This window comes from Schistocerca nitens, chromosome 7 (genome assembly GCF_023898315.1).
Source record: "Schistocerca nitens isolate TAMUIC-IGC-003100 chromosome 7, iqSchNite1.1, whole genome shotgun sequence".
Classification (NCBI taxonomy): domain Eukaryota; kingdom Metazoa; phylum Arthropoda; class Insecta; order Orthoptera; family Acrididae; genus Schistocerca; species Schistocerca nitens.
The window spans coordinates 593,440,198-593,457,819 of record NC_064620.1 but is presented as its reverse complement, the minus strand read 5'-3'; the positions used below and the strand labels follow the sequence as shown (position 1 = coordinate 593,457,819).

Here is a 17,622-nt window from a genome sequence, read left to right as displayed (position 1 = left end):
TTATTACAGTAAACTTACAGTTATAAATGATATGTCAAATGAAAGAGCAACTCAACCAGTTTTACCAAGAATCTTATAAATCTTCACTGGCATAGCGAAGTACGCAATAGTTTGAACTTCACTGTACCCAAGCGCTGGGTACGCCGCAAGGGGCCCAATGACAGGGCTTGCTTTGCATGGCCTCCACGTTCACCCGACCTAACGCCGTGCGATTTTTTCCTTTGGGCCTTCATCAAGGATCGTGTGTACGTGCCTCTGCTACGAGCAGACCTCCTGGAATTAAGAAACCAGATTGAAGCAGTTGTTGCTACAATCACTGAAGACACACTTATCAACGTTTGCGAAGAACTGAGCTATAGACTTGATGCGTGCCGTATGACAAATGGTGCACACACTGAACATATATAAGGTTCTTGGTAAAACTGTTTGAGTTGCTCTTTCATTTTACATGTCATTTATAACCGTATTATATTATAAAGCATTAAAACCCCGCTATTCATTTATAAACACCCTGTACTACGAGTACAAACAGAAGTAGTAGAGGCAACTCACAGGGAGTTATAAAAACATTTTATCCAAGCGGCACGACTGCCGACGGGTATCGAACAGATTCTATTCAGGTAGGTTAATACATTGGGAAGGGGGCTGGCCAGACTTGAATTCTCTCCGAGACAGACACGAAATTTTGCAGACTTTTGGATTACATATTAAAGTCTAGAACGTGGATAGGATGTGATTGGGACGTAGCCTTCTTTCTTTAGCTGGTGATGTGCTTTCAGCAACTTGCTTTTAAAGCATCTATACGTAGTTCTTTTCACCTTTTCGTCGTTCGGACAGCGGTTTGCTACAGGTCTTCGTGCTGGTGTAGCTGGTTTAAGTCGTTTCATATCTGCATAATAACTGAACCCAAGTCAAAATGAATGTGTTTGCTATAGAGAAGCTTTGGTTCCTCTCCACAAATCTTAATCGCACACTCCCCCCCTATACAAATAACAGGATGTGTCCTAGTAACATATTTCATCTTTTAGTCTAGTTGTACCTTAAGGCGTCATTTCTACTCGATTCAGTTTAGTACATTAGTTATTCGACCTATACATAAAAAATTATCCAGTCTTTTATAACACCACATTCGGAAAGATTCTATCAAATTAGTATCTGTACCATTTATACTTGACTTTATTTATCACAACTGCCATGCATCATAATCAGCGTCCATTACGTTGATAAAGCCTGTAATCTAAATTAATTTCCACTGAGAAATGGAAGTACAGGTAGGGATAAATTAACGTTAGTCATTCTCACATCTATTAAAATTCCGTGTTAATTTCCTCTCCTGGAGCATTACTTAAAAAAGTGACTGAGAGCCCTGTTGAATGCATGTTCAGCGAAGGCTCACAGAGCAGACACGGGAGGGCCAATGTTAAGGCCTGCCGTTGTGGCGGGGCGCTTCTAGGCGCTTCAGTCCGGAACCACGCTGCTGCTACGGTCGCAGGTTCGAATCCTGCCTCGGTCATGGATGTGTGCGCTGTCCTCAGGTTAGTTAGGTTTGAGTAGTTCTAAGTTCTAGAGCACTGATGACCTCAGATGTTAAGTCCCATAGTGCTCAGAGCCATTTGAACTAATGTTAAGCTATTAGTACCGAGGGGCTACGCCACCGCGAAGAAATCTGAAGCGCCTTGTGGGAAGTCGCTAGGCCCGTTTTACTGTGTGTGAACAGAGGCCCGGTGGAAAGGTGAAGTCTGTACTTCCCTGGACAACAACAGTACTTGCATCCTAAGCAACAGGAGGTTACTGAGTAAATAATTTATAACGCTGCATGCCCGCCACCAACAAGGATGCACTGCGACTTTTTCCCGCAAGCTAACCGTGATAGAGCATACAAAATTTTAAGGAACTGAACGATGCATTAGTCCCACATTCTGGGAAATGCTGGGCAAGCGACAGCCATACTGGACCTGTGTGTTTGGGAGCGTGGGCCTAGCAGCGTTGAAGCTGACCCCCAACCTAACTGATGTTGCTGATTTATGAGAGAAAGATAATAGTTAGAGCAGCTGTCCCATCCGGCGCGCAGGTAGCCCAGTGTGGCGTCGAATGTAATAAGACCTGCCATTGACGCGAAACGCTCTTTTTCATTTTTTCCTTGGTTAAAATAAGTTACGGAGTGAGGGAACGGAGCTCGCCTGTTTGTACGTGGAGTAGTCCTTACTGGCTGGAACAAGAAAGCTGCTGTTTCTGAGTTTCAGCACCAAAAATCCTCACTGTAGACTAACTGCATTAAATCAGAGTATGGAAGAGAGACTACTGCCTTATCAGCACACATCTGATTGATCGGCTCTTCGAAGAACCGCTATCTCTGGCGATCAGAATCATGCACAAGGCTCACACTCTCGACGAAAGACACAACGAAAGAGTAAAAATGCATTTCATGTGTTCGGAGGTCTCGCTAGAGCTCTTCCGTCCGAGAGAGGCAGCGACCTTAGAAGACACTCGCGTGTGCACTGGTAACTGTAAAAATGGTGAGCAAGAGTAGTATTTGAGAACGGAGTTGCAGGAACCATGCGAAGACTTCAGACTAATGTTAGGAGTTTCACATTTTCATTCCAAGTATGCTTATTAGTAATCACAGGCTCCACAAGTGCTCAATCAAGGCAATAGGAGGAAGTGTGATACTTTTTGTTGTTCTTTCCTTCGTCCTTGATTAACAGTCGGCGATCACTGCACATATCTATCAACTTAGATGATATCCCATATAGATGCTGATTCTAACGTTTCCACTTCATATCCATTATCCGACCATCACTAAGTTGTTGAAAAGTTAATTCGATTGTAACCTGTGTTGATAGTTCATAAAAGTATCTGTTCTTTGTTAATCGTGCGCTTTGTATTTAACTTGAAATCCAAGGGGACTTGTAATAAATAAAATTTATTGTGACAATTTTTCATTTGGTAGTTTGATGAACCTATCATTTTTGTGTGTTTCATGTATGTAAGTGCCACTCCTGTTTAATTAATTCGCTTCAGCAAGTTACCCATCGAGTGGCACCAGTAATTAAATATCGTACAGTGACTGATCCGTTTTTCGGTGAGGTCAGCCAGTTCTAACATCTACAGGGGTCTTAATCTCGCGCTGTTTATGGTCCCTTTATCCTTATAATCTTACACTCTCTGCTACAGCAATGGAATTTTATAGTCGATGATACTACATTTATTTTCTAGAAATACTTTTGCTTGCTAATGCTAATGTACATTTTACAACCTGTACAAAAATTTCTTGCTCAAAGAGTAAAACCGGTCCACTAGTCTTAGCGTTTCATTATACAATCTAATTCTCTCAGCCTCATCTTACCTAATTCAACTTCTGTTCTGTATCCTTGATTTGCAGTTATTCACGTTAATCCTGTAAATTCTTATGAAGCCAGTATCCATTCCGTCCAAGAAATCATCCTGGTCTCTTGCAGTCTCTGTCAAAATTACGTCATTACCAGCAAATTACAATGCATTTTCTTCATGTTTCACAGCATTAATTACCTTTCAAAATTTCTTCACAGTTTCCGGTAATGGTTGCTCAATTTACAAACTGAATAAACCCGTCTCATCCTCTTCTCATTTATTAGCTATGTTCCACACACTTCGATCATTAAAACTGTAGCAGCTTGCTGCTACCTTCTTGTATTTTGTTCAAAATAATTCAGATGCGCGCATTTGGGGTACACCCATCATTACTGGGATATATTTCCCTCCCCTGAAGAAAAAACATTAATGTAAATTCTGCAACGATGTAATTTGGTACAGGCCCATTAGTGCTTTAGATAGACTACAGTAACGGCTCGTGAGCGCAGGAATTAATGTAACAAAAATAAATATATGATTCAAAATTAAACACATCACTTTCCTGTCTTTTTATGGACTTAGATAAACCCTGAATACATAGCAACGACGTGATGAGCTATGTGATGTAAAGTAGGCCCTACGTGAGTCAAAACAGCAGGGAAAAAAAGTCCCATGAATCATAAACGCAGCACTCAGACAAAATTACAAGAGTCAGCAGCCTGGAAAGAAGAAAATCCACGTCAGACAAGGTAAATATACTGCTTTAGTATTCCGTCATCCGCGGACTCCAATTACCGTCGACACTCCGCGCCAAAATGAGAAAATCCTGAGATGTCCTCTCCGAAGTACAGAGTCGCACTTACTGATTGATGGTCGAGGCTGATTGGCATAGGTCACACTTTGAATATCATGAATCATGCAGTAACCGAAATCAGAAACTTTACGCAATTCGTGAATTCGAAAACAAGTATCCAATTACCTGTAGCGCAGGAATACCAGACCGAGTTATTTCGCTGCTGAATGAACTGAGTTGGTGGCGGATACAGGCGCATACGAGAAAAGGAATAACAGAACATTATGTAGATTTCCGCGAAAATAAAATCGCCGAGAATATTTGTAACGAGGTGAACCTCATTTTAGCACGCTCGTAGCACTGTGGACTGGCCGCTTGAGTGGGTCCAATTGGCTGCTGAAACTGCCGTTCTAAATTATTAGCATTGTATGTTGTCATACAGTCCGCCCGTTACGCCCTTGTACCCAAACGTCCGGGTAAACGTGTACACACACACGGGCAATTTCATCTAATTGCAAACAATAATACATGTGTGCCTGCCAAGGATATTGCGCATGAACAGTACGCAGTCGCTGAAGTTCGATAAGGTACAATCGCAGTTTGTACCACGGGGAGACAAACTCGAAGTTCGTAATGCGTTCGGGTGCCGTTAATTCAGGAGATAAGTAGAATGTGTGTCCATGTGATGGGTATGCTCTGCAAATGAGTGTGCCTATATATATATATATATATATATATATATATATATATATGTGTGTGTGTGTGTGTGTTTGTGGGTGTGCGTGTGCGTGTGCGTGTGACTGTGTAAGAGGAGAGGGATTGCCTAGACCTTTATTATTGTTCTAGGCAGTGCAAATATAAGTAAGGTTTTACGTTCGAAACTAATTTTATCCCAGCACGAAGACATTCCTGTAGTACATCGACGGAAATTATGGTATTTGTTGAAGACATATTATGAATACGAAGAAACTGCATTCATATAAGTACAATCCACAATCATTGTCCAAAATAGTATTTTATATATGTCACCCCGTTTCATGTCCTTCTGCGTGTGTTGCACATAATATTCTTTTGATATTTACGGCTCTAGACCGGTTAGCGGTCGTGTTCACGGTTGAGAGGTGAACGTGTACAAAAGCCACAGTTCCCTGTATCGCAGTAGATTTTCTTCCATTGGTGGGAGAATAGGAACTGGGTGCAGTAAACCCCGTAGCGCCAACTCAGCGGCTCACTAAGTGAGACAAGGCAGCTCTAAGACATGGATAGCTGACAACGGCAAGGGGAGCGGTATGTTGGTCCAATGTTCTCAATACCGCATCCAACTGATGCAATGCTGCTAAGGATAACACAGTGGCCGATTTTCATCGTGTGTTGCTCTTGCCTGAACGTGGAGACACTTATCACAACACTGTAATCTTTCGCTGTAAAATAATTTGCATACTCTGACCATATCCAGCCCCCACTATTACTATCTGTACCGTGTTTTAATTGCCCCCTTCCTCTTTTGAATATTCCGACATCCCTGTATTCTATTCTAACGAAACACGTGTTTTTTCATTAAGTACATCGTCTGTCCCTCTATCATCTGCCTATAATCTTTTCCTATTTTTCGAACGCACCTAATGTCATTGCCAACACATTCGCGCTCCACCGCTTATCCCATCTTGGTTAACATTTACCCTACATAGGAACAATCATTAATTCCGGCTGCTGCGACTTCTGCAAATTAAAGTTAGGGTGAACAATTCCTTCTAAACCTTCCTCTTCTCATTCAATATGGTTTCATTTGTTAAGAATAATCCATGTACTAGATCGTTCGTTTTAGATTAGATATTCCTGGAATGGTAAACTCGTTGTGTCCTGAGAAGGAGTAAGAATTATTATCTCCTTTCACTGTCGGAGAGCTCGTTCTACTGAGTCCCCCAGATACACGGAACTTACTTTTTCAATAACTCATTCAGCGGTTTGGCTGTCTTATTGGAGTTGCTTAGAAAATGCCTATAGTACCCCACGAGTCCTAAATACGCTTTCAGCTGTGTTGTCGTTTGCGGTTTCGGGTATTTCCTAATGGCTCTCACTTCGGACAGATCCGGCTGAAGTCCATTGGCTGTCAACACATGACCCAAAAAAGTGACTTCTTTTCTCAAGAATTCGCACTTACCTATTTAAAGCCTTAATGTGTTTTGTCTTAACCGTTCAAGCATCGCTTCTAATCGAATGTTATGCTCCTCGAGCGAAGTTCGCACAATGACTAGATCATCCATTTATACGAAAACTTGATTACCCTGCATTCCTGTCAACATTATGTTCATCAATCTTTGGAACGGGGTGGTGCTGCCTTCAAATCCATGGCCATCTTACTGTACTCAAAGTGAGCTGTGGGCGTGTTAAACGGAGTTTCCTCTCGATCTATTTCATCAATAAGTACATTGAGAACCCCTTCTCCAGTCCAGCGTTGGAAAGTATTTTGGTTTCCGAAAGTTGCTGGTATTTCGTCCATACGTTGAAGAGGATATACCATGTTGAGAAATATCCCATTTAACCTTCTTTAGTCGGCTACCACTCTGTTGTGTGCTTACATCTACTTTCTTAGGTAACATAATCAACGAGAAATTCCGAGGAGTATTACTAGGTGATGTTATTCCATCTGCTAACATTTTGTCAACCTTGTGTGCCTTTTCCTGGGTATGCGGTCGACTGATAATCGTTGGTTGGTTAGTTGATTCAGGGGAGGGGACCTAACGACGAGGTCATCGGTCCCATCGGATTAGGGAAGGATGAGGAACGAAGTCGGCAGTGCCCTTTCAAAGGAACCATGGTGGAACTTGCCTGAACTGTTTTATGGAGATCACGGAAAACCTAAATCAGGGTGGCCAGACACGGGTTTGAACCGACATCCTCCCAAACGCTGGTCCAGATTGCTAACCACTGCGCCGCCTCGCTCGGTCTGAAAATCGTGCTGCCGCTTCCGGTAGCTGTGGTGTTTTATGCTTCACGACTGTTGTATGCGTTAAACGATCGCCCGGTAAATGGAACACGTCGTCGTAGGCGATACACAATTCTGTAATAGGTTGTTTCTCTTCGTTGTTCAAAAGGTCTATTCACATGTTCTCTAGCAGTAGGCTCTCTCTAGACTTAACAATTGCGGGCGGGGCTCTTGGTACTTGTTTGAGTTTGCAATGGTTTAGTGGAGGCACAGGCTCTGCAAATACTTTGGCTGTTGGTACTCGCCTGCCTTCCTTGCGAGTGTTTATCATGCCAGTAGTACACGTTCAGCCTTTCACAGTCACTAGTGCGTCTGGGAAGAATACACACAGTCGTATCTCTTGTCTCTGAATACCAGCTTCAGTCCCTTTACCTCGTCCTAGTCTTACTTGAACAAAACGCTCTTCTCGAGGTCCTATCCGCGTTTCTGTTTTAACCTCTGATTCCTGTTGACATCTTGCCAGTTGACTACTGTTTATTCGTTGCGGCCTGTCGACGCAGTTTTTTTGGCGAAATTCTCTTCCGCGACTCTTCTTTTTTTGTGATGCTGATAACCTTATTCTGGTCTAGTGCAGCTTGTGCTATCGTCCTGTTCGGCTGCCTCTGTCTGAGACCCATATCTATAGTCCCGCTTGTGTTTAATTTCCTGAGTAAATTTCTCATTCTTGAATGAGCGGCTGCCAGTTTCTGCACTATCGCTTCCCTTTTTGCGTAACCCTGGTGTCTTATAACACGTAGGCGTGCCTTTGCGCCAAATCTCATTCCCTCGGTTCCTTTCTCATGTCTTGCGTGTCCTGTATCAGCACTTCTGTTTGGCGCCACTGCCAGTTTGACTACTGTTGCATATTCATCTGCCTCTTGCTACTCGACCCACTCGTTCCCTTTTTAAGTCGTCTGTCTGCATAGTCAATAATTACGTGGTGCTGGTCCAGGAAGTCCCTTCCCACTAAACCATCAAAGGGTAAATCAATACCTGCACCAGTGACCTGGAAATTCTTTACACTTCTTGTCCCCTATGGAGTATACAAGACTAATTTTGCTCTCTGTTCCATTCGGAGACCCTCATTTGCAATCCTTCGAACGCTCACATCTTCCCATTTATCCCAGGATCTCCTGGGCTTCAATACTTCCTCCTTTACTGTAGTTAAACGCGACCCCCTGTCTGTTAATAAGTTTACTGAGGGTTACATGAATATGGGCATTTCAGTTGAATAAAATCATTCTTTTTGGTGTAGTCCACGGTACGTATAATGCCGGAGGCCCCGTTTCCTCTGAAGTGACGAATTTCCGTCTGTGTGACCGGTAGTCATTTCAGAACTTCTCTCGGTAAAGGTACTCGAGAGTGAATAAAATGCCTGACTTGATACAGTCGTTTACAGTCGCGCACCAAGTGTCTGCTCCCTTATGCTTTCCGTTCGTTTCCTTGTCCACTCTTCTGGCGCATTTTCAGCCATCGGTTCTCCGTACAGTTCCTGGCGCAGTGTTCCGCGCGGTGACAGCTGAAACATATCCCTAGTTTTCCTCAGGTTGCACTGAAAATGGTTCAAATGGCTCTGAGCACTATGGGACTTAACATCTGAGGTCATCAGTCCCCTAGAACTTAGAACTACTTAAACCTAACTAACCTAAGGACATCACACACATCCATGCCCGAGGCGGGAATCGAAACTGCGACCGTAGCTGTCGCGCAGTTCCAGAGTGAAGTGCCTAGAACCGCTCGGCCACGCAGGCCAGCCAGGTTTCACTGACTGCACCTCACTGGAGTTGAGCACTGCTATCGGCCCCGTTTACTCTGAAGTGACGAATTTCCGTCTGTGTGACCGGTAGTCATTTCAGAGCTTCTCTCGGTAAAGATACTCGAGAGTGAATAATATGCCTGACTTGATACAGTCGTTTACAGTCGCGCACCAAGTGTCCTCCCCGACCACATTTGGAAAGCTTTGCACTTGCTCCATGGTTTTGTCTTGGAGCAACTGTTCCCTTAAACTATTCTCAGTCTCAAGTCGTGACACTCTCCTCTGTTGCCGCTAAGCTGATAGCTTCCGACTTTGTTAGACGCTCCCCCCTGAGCTCTAACGATAGTCCTTATCCTGTCCTCACAGAGTCTCTGAATATAAACTGCCCGTCCGAGTTTTCCAGTCTATGCGTTACTTCCCGAAACATCTTCTGGATTCACTAATCTCTTCGTTGCTTCCCTGGAATGAAATTGCATCGCATCTTTGCTCGCGTCCCACTGACACACACTTTCATTCTGTGCTTGTCTGATGCCAAATAATTGGTAAGCGTAATAGTCCATCTCGAAATTGTTCCCTCGACGTGTTCCCGTTTGGCATGTAGTAAATACTACTGAGCTTCCCTACGTAAGTGCCTGCCGGCCGAGGCGGCCGAGAGGTTCTAGGCGCTACAGTCTGGAACCGCGCGACCGCTACAGTCGCAGGTTCCGATCCTGCCTCGGGCATGGATGTGTGTGATGTCCTCACTTAGTTTTAAGTAGTTCTAAGTTCTAGGGGACTGATGACCTTAGAAGGTAAGTCCCATAGTGCTCAGAGCCATTTGAACCATTTTCAAGTGCCTGATTTGATTCGATCCACCTACATCGAAACACACCCATCCCGCACCTGGCACCAGAATTACACTTTTCGTGTCTCGAGAGTGAGCAAGAAGGACACGTTTTAATTACAAGGGCTTACTTCGATCGATGGCATCGAAGGGCGACTTTCACGTGGGCTGCTGGTAGAACTCCACCCTGCAAAGAATCTACAAGCTCAGAGGGTGTTTGGAGATACAGAACTCGGTGTATATATCAAGGAATCTCAGACTGAATTAAACTCTGAATAACAAAGTTCCATGACATCTTTTCAACGCATGATACTCCTGTATGCGGTTCACTGAGCTCTAACAATCAGCTGCTTCCTATCTCGCGATTCTGAGACTGTCTTCTCAGTACTGTCTCGTTCCCGACACTGTTCTAAGTCCTCAGCCTGGCGACGACCGCCACAGGGGTATCTTCCCAGGAGACTACCTACTGTGCTCTCCTTTGGGGCCAGTCCCCTCTTTACAGCGCTCACCAAGCTTCTCTGACGCACATCGCCGGCAAGGGACTGTACATTACCGTATTTGGGGCAACACGTGATGCACTTGTGTCACTGTGACGCGCTACTGTAGGGACCTGGGTCACGCACTGGCTGAATGTAGTCTTTCTCCTATGTGTACAGTCTACTTTCCGTCCCTCACCAGCCTGTCGCTTCCGCCAGCTTCCCTATACAGCACCTCGCTAAACTTAAATATAAAGCCGTATTTTCTCTCTTACTATTGAAATCCGCGACTTAATGGACCCTGCACGAATCGGTCACAGAATTGTTACGAACAAGTATACGCTCTAAGTTCCTGCCACTGTGAGAAAGAATTTTTATGTTTTTTAGTATATATTCTCCGTGCATACACGTTTCAGTACACATATATGTGGGCTGAGAAAGAATTTTAAATTTTGTATTTGGGTATCCAGTTTCGTACGGTGACATCATGTTCTAGAGACCAAGTGTTTGGGTTTTATTTTCTGTCAGCAAAGTAATTACTTCAATATTAGTATTGTAATGTATATTAAAAGAGAAAGTATTCACGTTCTAAACGTTGATGTGATTATTTAAACAGCGTGGCAGACTCATTGCCGAAACTGTCAAATGGGCAACTTGTCTTCTGACCAGTTTGATGCAGCTCTCTGCTGCTGCATCCTCTTCGCCTCACGGTAGCGCTTGCACCCATCGTCCTTAAGTGTCTGCAAGACATGCTCCAATCTCTGTCTCTACCTACCGTTTTTGCCTCTACTTTTCCCAATGTTATGATGGAGAGCTTTCTCTGATAGCTTAACACTTGTATTGTCATCTAGTCCACACTGTTGTTTCCAAAATGTTCCTTACTTAGCGACTCTGTGCAGTAGCTCCACATTCCTTATCTTAACAGTCAACATCCTTCTGTAATCCTATGCATCGACTCCAGTCTGCCCCAGTTTCCCGTAGTGTATTATTCATTTCTGCACAAAATTCTGTTCAAGAAGTACATTCTCAGAAATTTCTTACTCAGCTTAATGCTGATGTTTGATAGTAGCAAAATTATTACGGCCTTGAATGACGTCATTGCCTGAGCTAACCTCCTTTTTGCATCCTTGCTTTGTTCCTCAGATGTTATTATGCTTCCAAGGTAGCAGAATTCCTTAGCTTCGTCTACTTCGTGATCATCAAATCTGATTTTAAAGTTTATCGCTTATCTTATTTACACTGCTCCTCATTACTTTAATTTTTCTTCTGTCTACTCACAAACCATATTCTGTTGAATCCATTGAGCACGTCCCATTATTCTTCAATTCCATTGAGGATTGAAAAGTCATCAATTCATTTTATCATTCACATCCTTTCCAAGTTAATTTTAATCCTGCTCTTGAAACTTCCTTTTATATTCGTTGTAGGTTCTTCGATGTGGAGGACAAACATCAGTGGAGAAAGATCGATACTATTTCACTCTGGGCCTTCCATTCTTGTTGCTCTGTCTTGCTTCTTGTAGATATTGTACAATACTTGGATTTCAGTACAACTTACACGTATTTTCCTTTGATTTTTCGAACATTTTGAAAATTTTTACTTTCTCTAATTATTTTTCTGTAAAAAGCACGTTATATGACGCACTCCGTCTTCAGGCCACAAGTGGCCCATCGGGACCATCCAACCGCCGTGTCATCCTCAGATGAGGATGCAGATACGAAGAGCGTGTGGTCAACACACCGCTCTCCCGGTCGTTATGATGATTTTCTTTGGCCGGAGCCGCTACTACTCGGTCGATTAGCTCCTCAATTGGCATCACGACAATGAGTGCACCCCGAAAAATGGCAACAGCGCATGGCGGCCCGGATGGTCACCCATCCAAGTGCCGGCCACGCCCGACAGCGTTTAACTTCGGTGATCTGACGGAAACCGGTGTATCCACTGCGGCAAGGCCGTCGCCCACGTTATATGAAGGAGTATTTATTTTTCTCAAGTGTTGCCTTCATTATCAAACGCAACGTTGGAGTTATCTCTCTGGTACGGTTGCCACCTGGTCTTGATCCGTTAGATTAACAATACACTTTTTCGTTCTTTTATGTACTGTATTTGTCAGTAACTGTGGTGCATTAGCTGTTAATTTACTCGTAAGATGGTTCTCGCAATTATATACCTACGTTATCTTCAATACTGAGTGGATTACGTCTTTGAGAAGATCAGATAGTATGTCTCCAGCCTCACACTACACACACACTGATTTGATTAATTGTTTTATTGGCACTTTCCCGAATGATGCATTAATCCCGATGATATACTGTATATTTCTTCTGTCTTCATTGTTCCCATTTCTTTCGAAGCTCTGTTATATTCAACATCCATTTCACTTCAGTAGACCGTACTTCCCACTCGCAGAGAGCCTCAGTGTAGTATTTCCTATATTTCCCTTCTCTGTGCTTAACAATGGAATTCCTTTAACACTCTTAGCGGTCTCGGCTTTGATTTTAGCTTCACTGAGAGTGAAGGTTTTGGCGCAAATTTCTTTCTCAGTTTCTTCACATTGTTGCTACACTCATTTCCCTTACTATTGATTTCATTTCTGAGTGATGTATTCCCGTCTGCTCTTGAATATTTTTATACTTACATGAAATACATTCGCATCTGTACAAGGGAATGACGATAATGAAAACTTGTAGTGGGCTGGGAGTTGAACCCGCTTTACGTGAGCGGTCATCATCTGTACAAGGGAATGACGATAATGAAAACTTGTAGTGGGCTGGGAGTTGAACCCGCTTTACGTGAGCGGTCGCCATAACCGCTTTGCTATCCGTGCACGGATTACAGGGTGACCCAAAATTATGTATGTCGTCATTCCTGAGTCACAGTCTTTACTCGTACACACATTATGTAATTCCCGTACGTGAGATTACATTTTAATTGAAAGTCATCGCATCGTCCTTTTTAACAACACAAGCACTGCACCATGGTATTTTTATACTTCCTTCTTTTGTCGATCAACTGAAATATTTCTTCTGTTACCTGAAGTTTCCACGTAGTTACCATTTGCATACTTACATTTACCAGTGCCACTTTTTGGTTGCCCTTCGCTGTTCAGTTGAACTGCCTGCTGTGGTATTCACTATCGTAGAAATCACAGTCTCCGAGCATTTCAAACGCTTTCAGTATCCCAATTGTTTACATAGTGATTCTTCCTGACGACGCTCCCAAAGTTAAACGTGCATTTAATCCTGCTTTTCAGCTCAATTTCACACCCATTATGGAGAGATGCTGACTCAGCTTTCGAGGTAAGCAAATGGTCAGCTGTTATACACAAAAGAGGACGAGCGGTTCTAGGCCCTTCAGTCTGGAACTGCGCGACCCCTACGGTCGCAGGTTCGAATCCTGCCTGGGGCATGGATGTGTGTGATGTCCTTAGACTAGTTAGGTGTAAGTTGTTTTAAGTTCTAGGGGACTGATGACTTCAGATGTTAAGTACCATAGTGCTCAGAGCCATTTTTTGAACATACCTCTGAGTGCCCCAAATGGTGGACGAGTGTGTTAGAAATACCTACAGAGACGTGCAGTTGAGCAGCGAGGTATTTTATTGTGATTCATCGATCACCTCAAATGAGAGCGTCAGCGCATTACAACTTAGCATGGGGAACAGCTTTGTCCCGCCAGTCAGCACGCGGGACATCGTATAGGTTTGCACGACCTTGTTGCGATTTTAACAGACTACTCGCCAAACGGCTCACCTTGCTTTTGTTCGCTGCCGAGTCTCCATAGACATTCTAGTCACTGACAGCTCTCTGCTTGGAACGCACCTCCATTACAGATGCCATTTCAAAGCTATGTATAGTGCCGCCACCTATCGGAACTGCATGAAACTATAAGAGCTGAAGCGTGAATATTCCTCGATTTCGCACAACAGTTTCAGCTCTATTTCAACCGAAACTGGCCGAGAAAAAAAAATGTGTTGCGTTACTTATTGAATGTTATTTGTCGAATGACTTCTGCCACAATCGTTTTGCGAGAAGCAATGTTTTGGTCTAACCAGGTATTACTGCAGTATGAACTTCCTGTAGACTTGTGATTATGAAGACCAGGTTCAAAAATGGCTCAAATGGCTCTGAGCACTATGGGACTCAACTGCTGAGGTTATTAGTCCCCTAGAACTTAGAACTAGTTAAACCCAACTAACCTAAGGACATCACAAACATCCATGCCCGAGGCAGGATTCGAACCTGCGACCGTAGCGGTCTCGCGGTTCCAGACTGCAGCGCCAGAACCGCGCGGCCACTTCGGCCGGCTTATGAAGACCAGGATTTCAAGGTTGTCGACCTTATTCACTGAGGTGATGAAAGTCATGGTATACTTCTCAATATCGAGTATGACCCTTTTTTTTTGTTTGCCCAGTGTAGAGCAGAAGCTCGATGTGGCATAGACTCGACAAGTCGTTGGAAGTCCCCTGCATAAATATCGAGCCATGCTGCAAAAGTATTGCTGGTGCAGGATGTTGTAAACGAAGTGAACTGTTGATTACGTCCCATAAATGTTCCGTATGATTCATGTCGGGCGATCTGGATGGCCAAGTCATTCGCTCGAATTGAACAGAATTTTCTTCGAACAAGTCTTGAACAACTGTCACCCGGTGACATGGCGCATTGTCTTCCATGAAAATTAAATTATCTTTTGGGAAAATGAAGTCCATGAAAGGCTGCAGATTTTCTCTAAGTCAATGATCGGTTCAGTTGGATCACAGGATCAAGTCCATTCCATGGAAACACAGCTCGCACCGTTACGCAACCACTTCCATCTTGCACGGAGTCTTGTTGACAACTTTAGCCCATGGCTTCGTACGGACTGAGCCACACTCGAACCCCATCACCAACTCTTACCGGCTGAAATCGGGACCCATGTTTCCAGGTCACGGGTTTACAGTTGTCACGAGCCCAAAGCAGGCACTGCAGGCGATGTCGTTCTGTTAGCAAAGGCACTCACTTCGATCGTCTGCTACCATAGGCCATTACTTCATCGTACGTTCCACATTCATTTATGAACTTATATCACCGGCCGCGTGTGGCCGAGAGGTTCTAGGCACTACAGTCTCGAACCGCGCGACAACTGCGGTCGCAGGTTCGAATCCTGCCTCGGGCATGGATGTGTGTGATGTCCTTGGGTTAGTTAGGTTTAAGTAGTTCTAGGGGACTGATGACCTCAGAAGTTAAGTCCCATAGTGCTCAGAGCCATTTGAAATTATATTACTTGTCTGTCAGCATTGATAATTATACGCAAACGTCGCTGCTCTATAGTCGTCAAGTGAAGGCTGTCGGCCACTGCGTTTTCCGTCGTGAGTGGTAATTTGTGGTACGGACTATGGGACCAAACTGCTGAGGTCATCGGTCCTTAGGCGTACACACTACTTAATCTAACATACGCCGTGGTTAGTGTTAATGCCTGAAATTTGGTATTCTTGGCACGCTCTTGATACTGTGGATCTTGGATTATTGAATTCCGTAACGATATCCCGAATGGAATGTCCCAAGCTTCTACCTCCAACTAATATTCCGTGTCCAAACTCCGTTGGTTCCAGTCGTGCTGTCACGACAACGTCGGAGACCTTGTCACATGACTTAGCTGAGTACAAATGACAGTTCTGCCAATGTCCTGCCCTTTTATACCTCGTGTATGCGATACTATCGTTGTCTATATATGTGTTCATCGCTGTCCCGTGACGCTTGTCACCACAGTATAGAACCTAAAGAGGACTTTTCCAGATAAAATAAGGTCTAGAGAGGAATTTTGGAGGGAAACTCGGTTTTTACACAGATTTTCTTAATAAACACTATGGAAAAAATAAATAACGTGAACTTGTGAATTTGAACAAAGACATAGCAAATAAATGTATACGCTGCGCTGAATTCAAAGCTCTGTATGGCACACCGTCGCTTGTCTTTATAACGCAATAATGTGTCAACATGCTGTTGCATCGGTGACATTTGAGTCTCTTTTTCTCTGTAGCTCAGAAGATATAAGACATACAGCACAGACTCTACACTGCATTTCCGCTTTGATAATATGTTCACACGCCACAGCGTTGCGGAAAACCCAGCCGTCCTCTAGTTAAATGCCGTCCGACAATAAACAAATGTACTAAAGGAACAGAGCCGTGTAGTTACGAAGTGAAGTTGCGTGGCTTGTTGACTCACATTGAGTACCGCGCTTTAAGTGCAGTTTTGTCATTCCTAGAGAGAAAACTTGAAAAACTAGGCTTTTCCGGCAGTCGGTTGGAGGAGATCCAGTTTCACAACTGACGGTCGAGTAATTTTATGCCAAACCTGTCAAAAACAAGCAAGTAATCACACGTTATTTTTATCATTCATTTCTTCTACCAGTCTCCTTGCTAGTCTTCTTCCCGTGGATTTTCAAATCCAAATTTAAAATTACGTTACTGACATGCGTATGAGATTCAACTGAAGTTAAAATTTTACCTGACAGCGTTCTTATTTTTATGTTACTGCCATCCTGTTTGCGTTCGTTTATTTTACTTTTAGGCAAACCATGACAAAAAGTCATATTTCCTTGAACGTAAAGATTCCGCAGCTTTTATTACGAGCGTCAATAGGAAGAAGACCAAACAACACAGTCAGTCATTGTTTTCCTCTATGATAAGTGGCGTACTGGGCAGGTTTCTTCTACACTTGTGTGAGGCTTTTAGTGTCAGCTGACACGCAATGGAACGTGCTGAAGAACCCTTCTTTTAAGGGCTTCCAGGAGAGAATATACCAGAAGAGTCGCCAATGGACAAAAATTCTTTGAAACAGGTGTATGAAAAGCCTATTGCTGAAATTAAAGTAGAAGTTGTTAACCACTACACTTGGATTTCACTCGACGAGACCGCTGACAGTTGCGACAGATTTGTAGCTTATGTCGTAGTGAGGGAATTAGATTCCACGCCAACAGGAAATCCTCAACTGTCACAGTATTGTAACCCCAACTTTCAGGGTTGTCCTACGCGTGCTATGGCCATGAGAAGATACGGATGGTCGGCCGGTGTGGCCGAGCGGTTCTACGCGCTTCAGTCTGGAGCCGCTGGTTCGAATCCTGCCTCGGGCATGGATGTGTGTGATGTCCTTAGGTTAGTTAGCTTTAAGTAGTTCTAAATCCTAGGGGACTGATGACCTCAGATGTTAAGTCTCATAGCGCTCAGAGCAATTTGAACCAAGTTGCGGATGAGAAATGTTTGCTGTTTGTGAGTGGCTGTGCTGCCTACATATTAAATGCAAAGGGAACACTGAAAGAATTCTAACCCATTATTATCAGTTGCATCTGCCTAGCCCACGGCTTAATCCATTTAGCAAACGACATCAGAAATAATTTTCCTGAGGTTAACAGTTTCATTTCCGATATTTTCAAAGTATTTCTCAAAGCTTGTACACACGTTCAGTCCTATAAAGTTTGCCCGTTATTGGCAAACGGGAGCGT

At 43.6% G+C, this 17,622-nt stretch overlaps 1 protein-coding gene and 1 pseudogene across 1 annotated transcript in view; one reads left to right on the top strand and one right to left on the bottom strand.

The window, feature by feature from the left end:
• The window catches only part of LOC126194782 (uncharacterized), a 369,006-nt gene that overhangs the window by 23,229 nt on the left and 328,155 nt on the right, over nucleotides 1–17,622 (top strand). The window lies entirely within an intron of this gene.
• Nucleotides 11,986–12,103, bottom strand: LOC126195903 (5S ribosomal RNA; annotated as a pseudogene).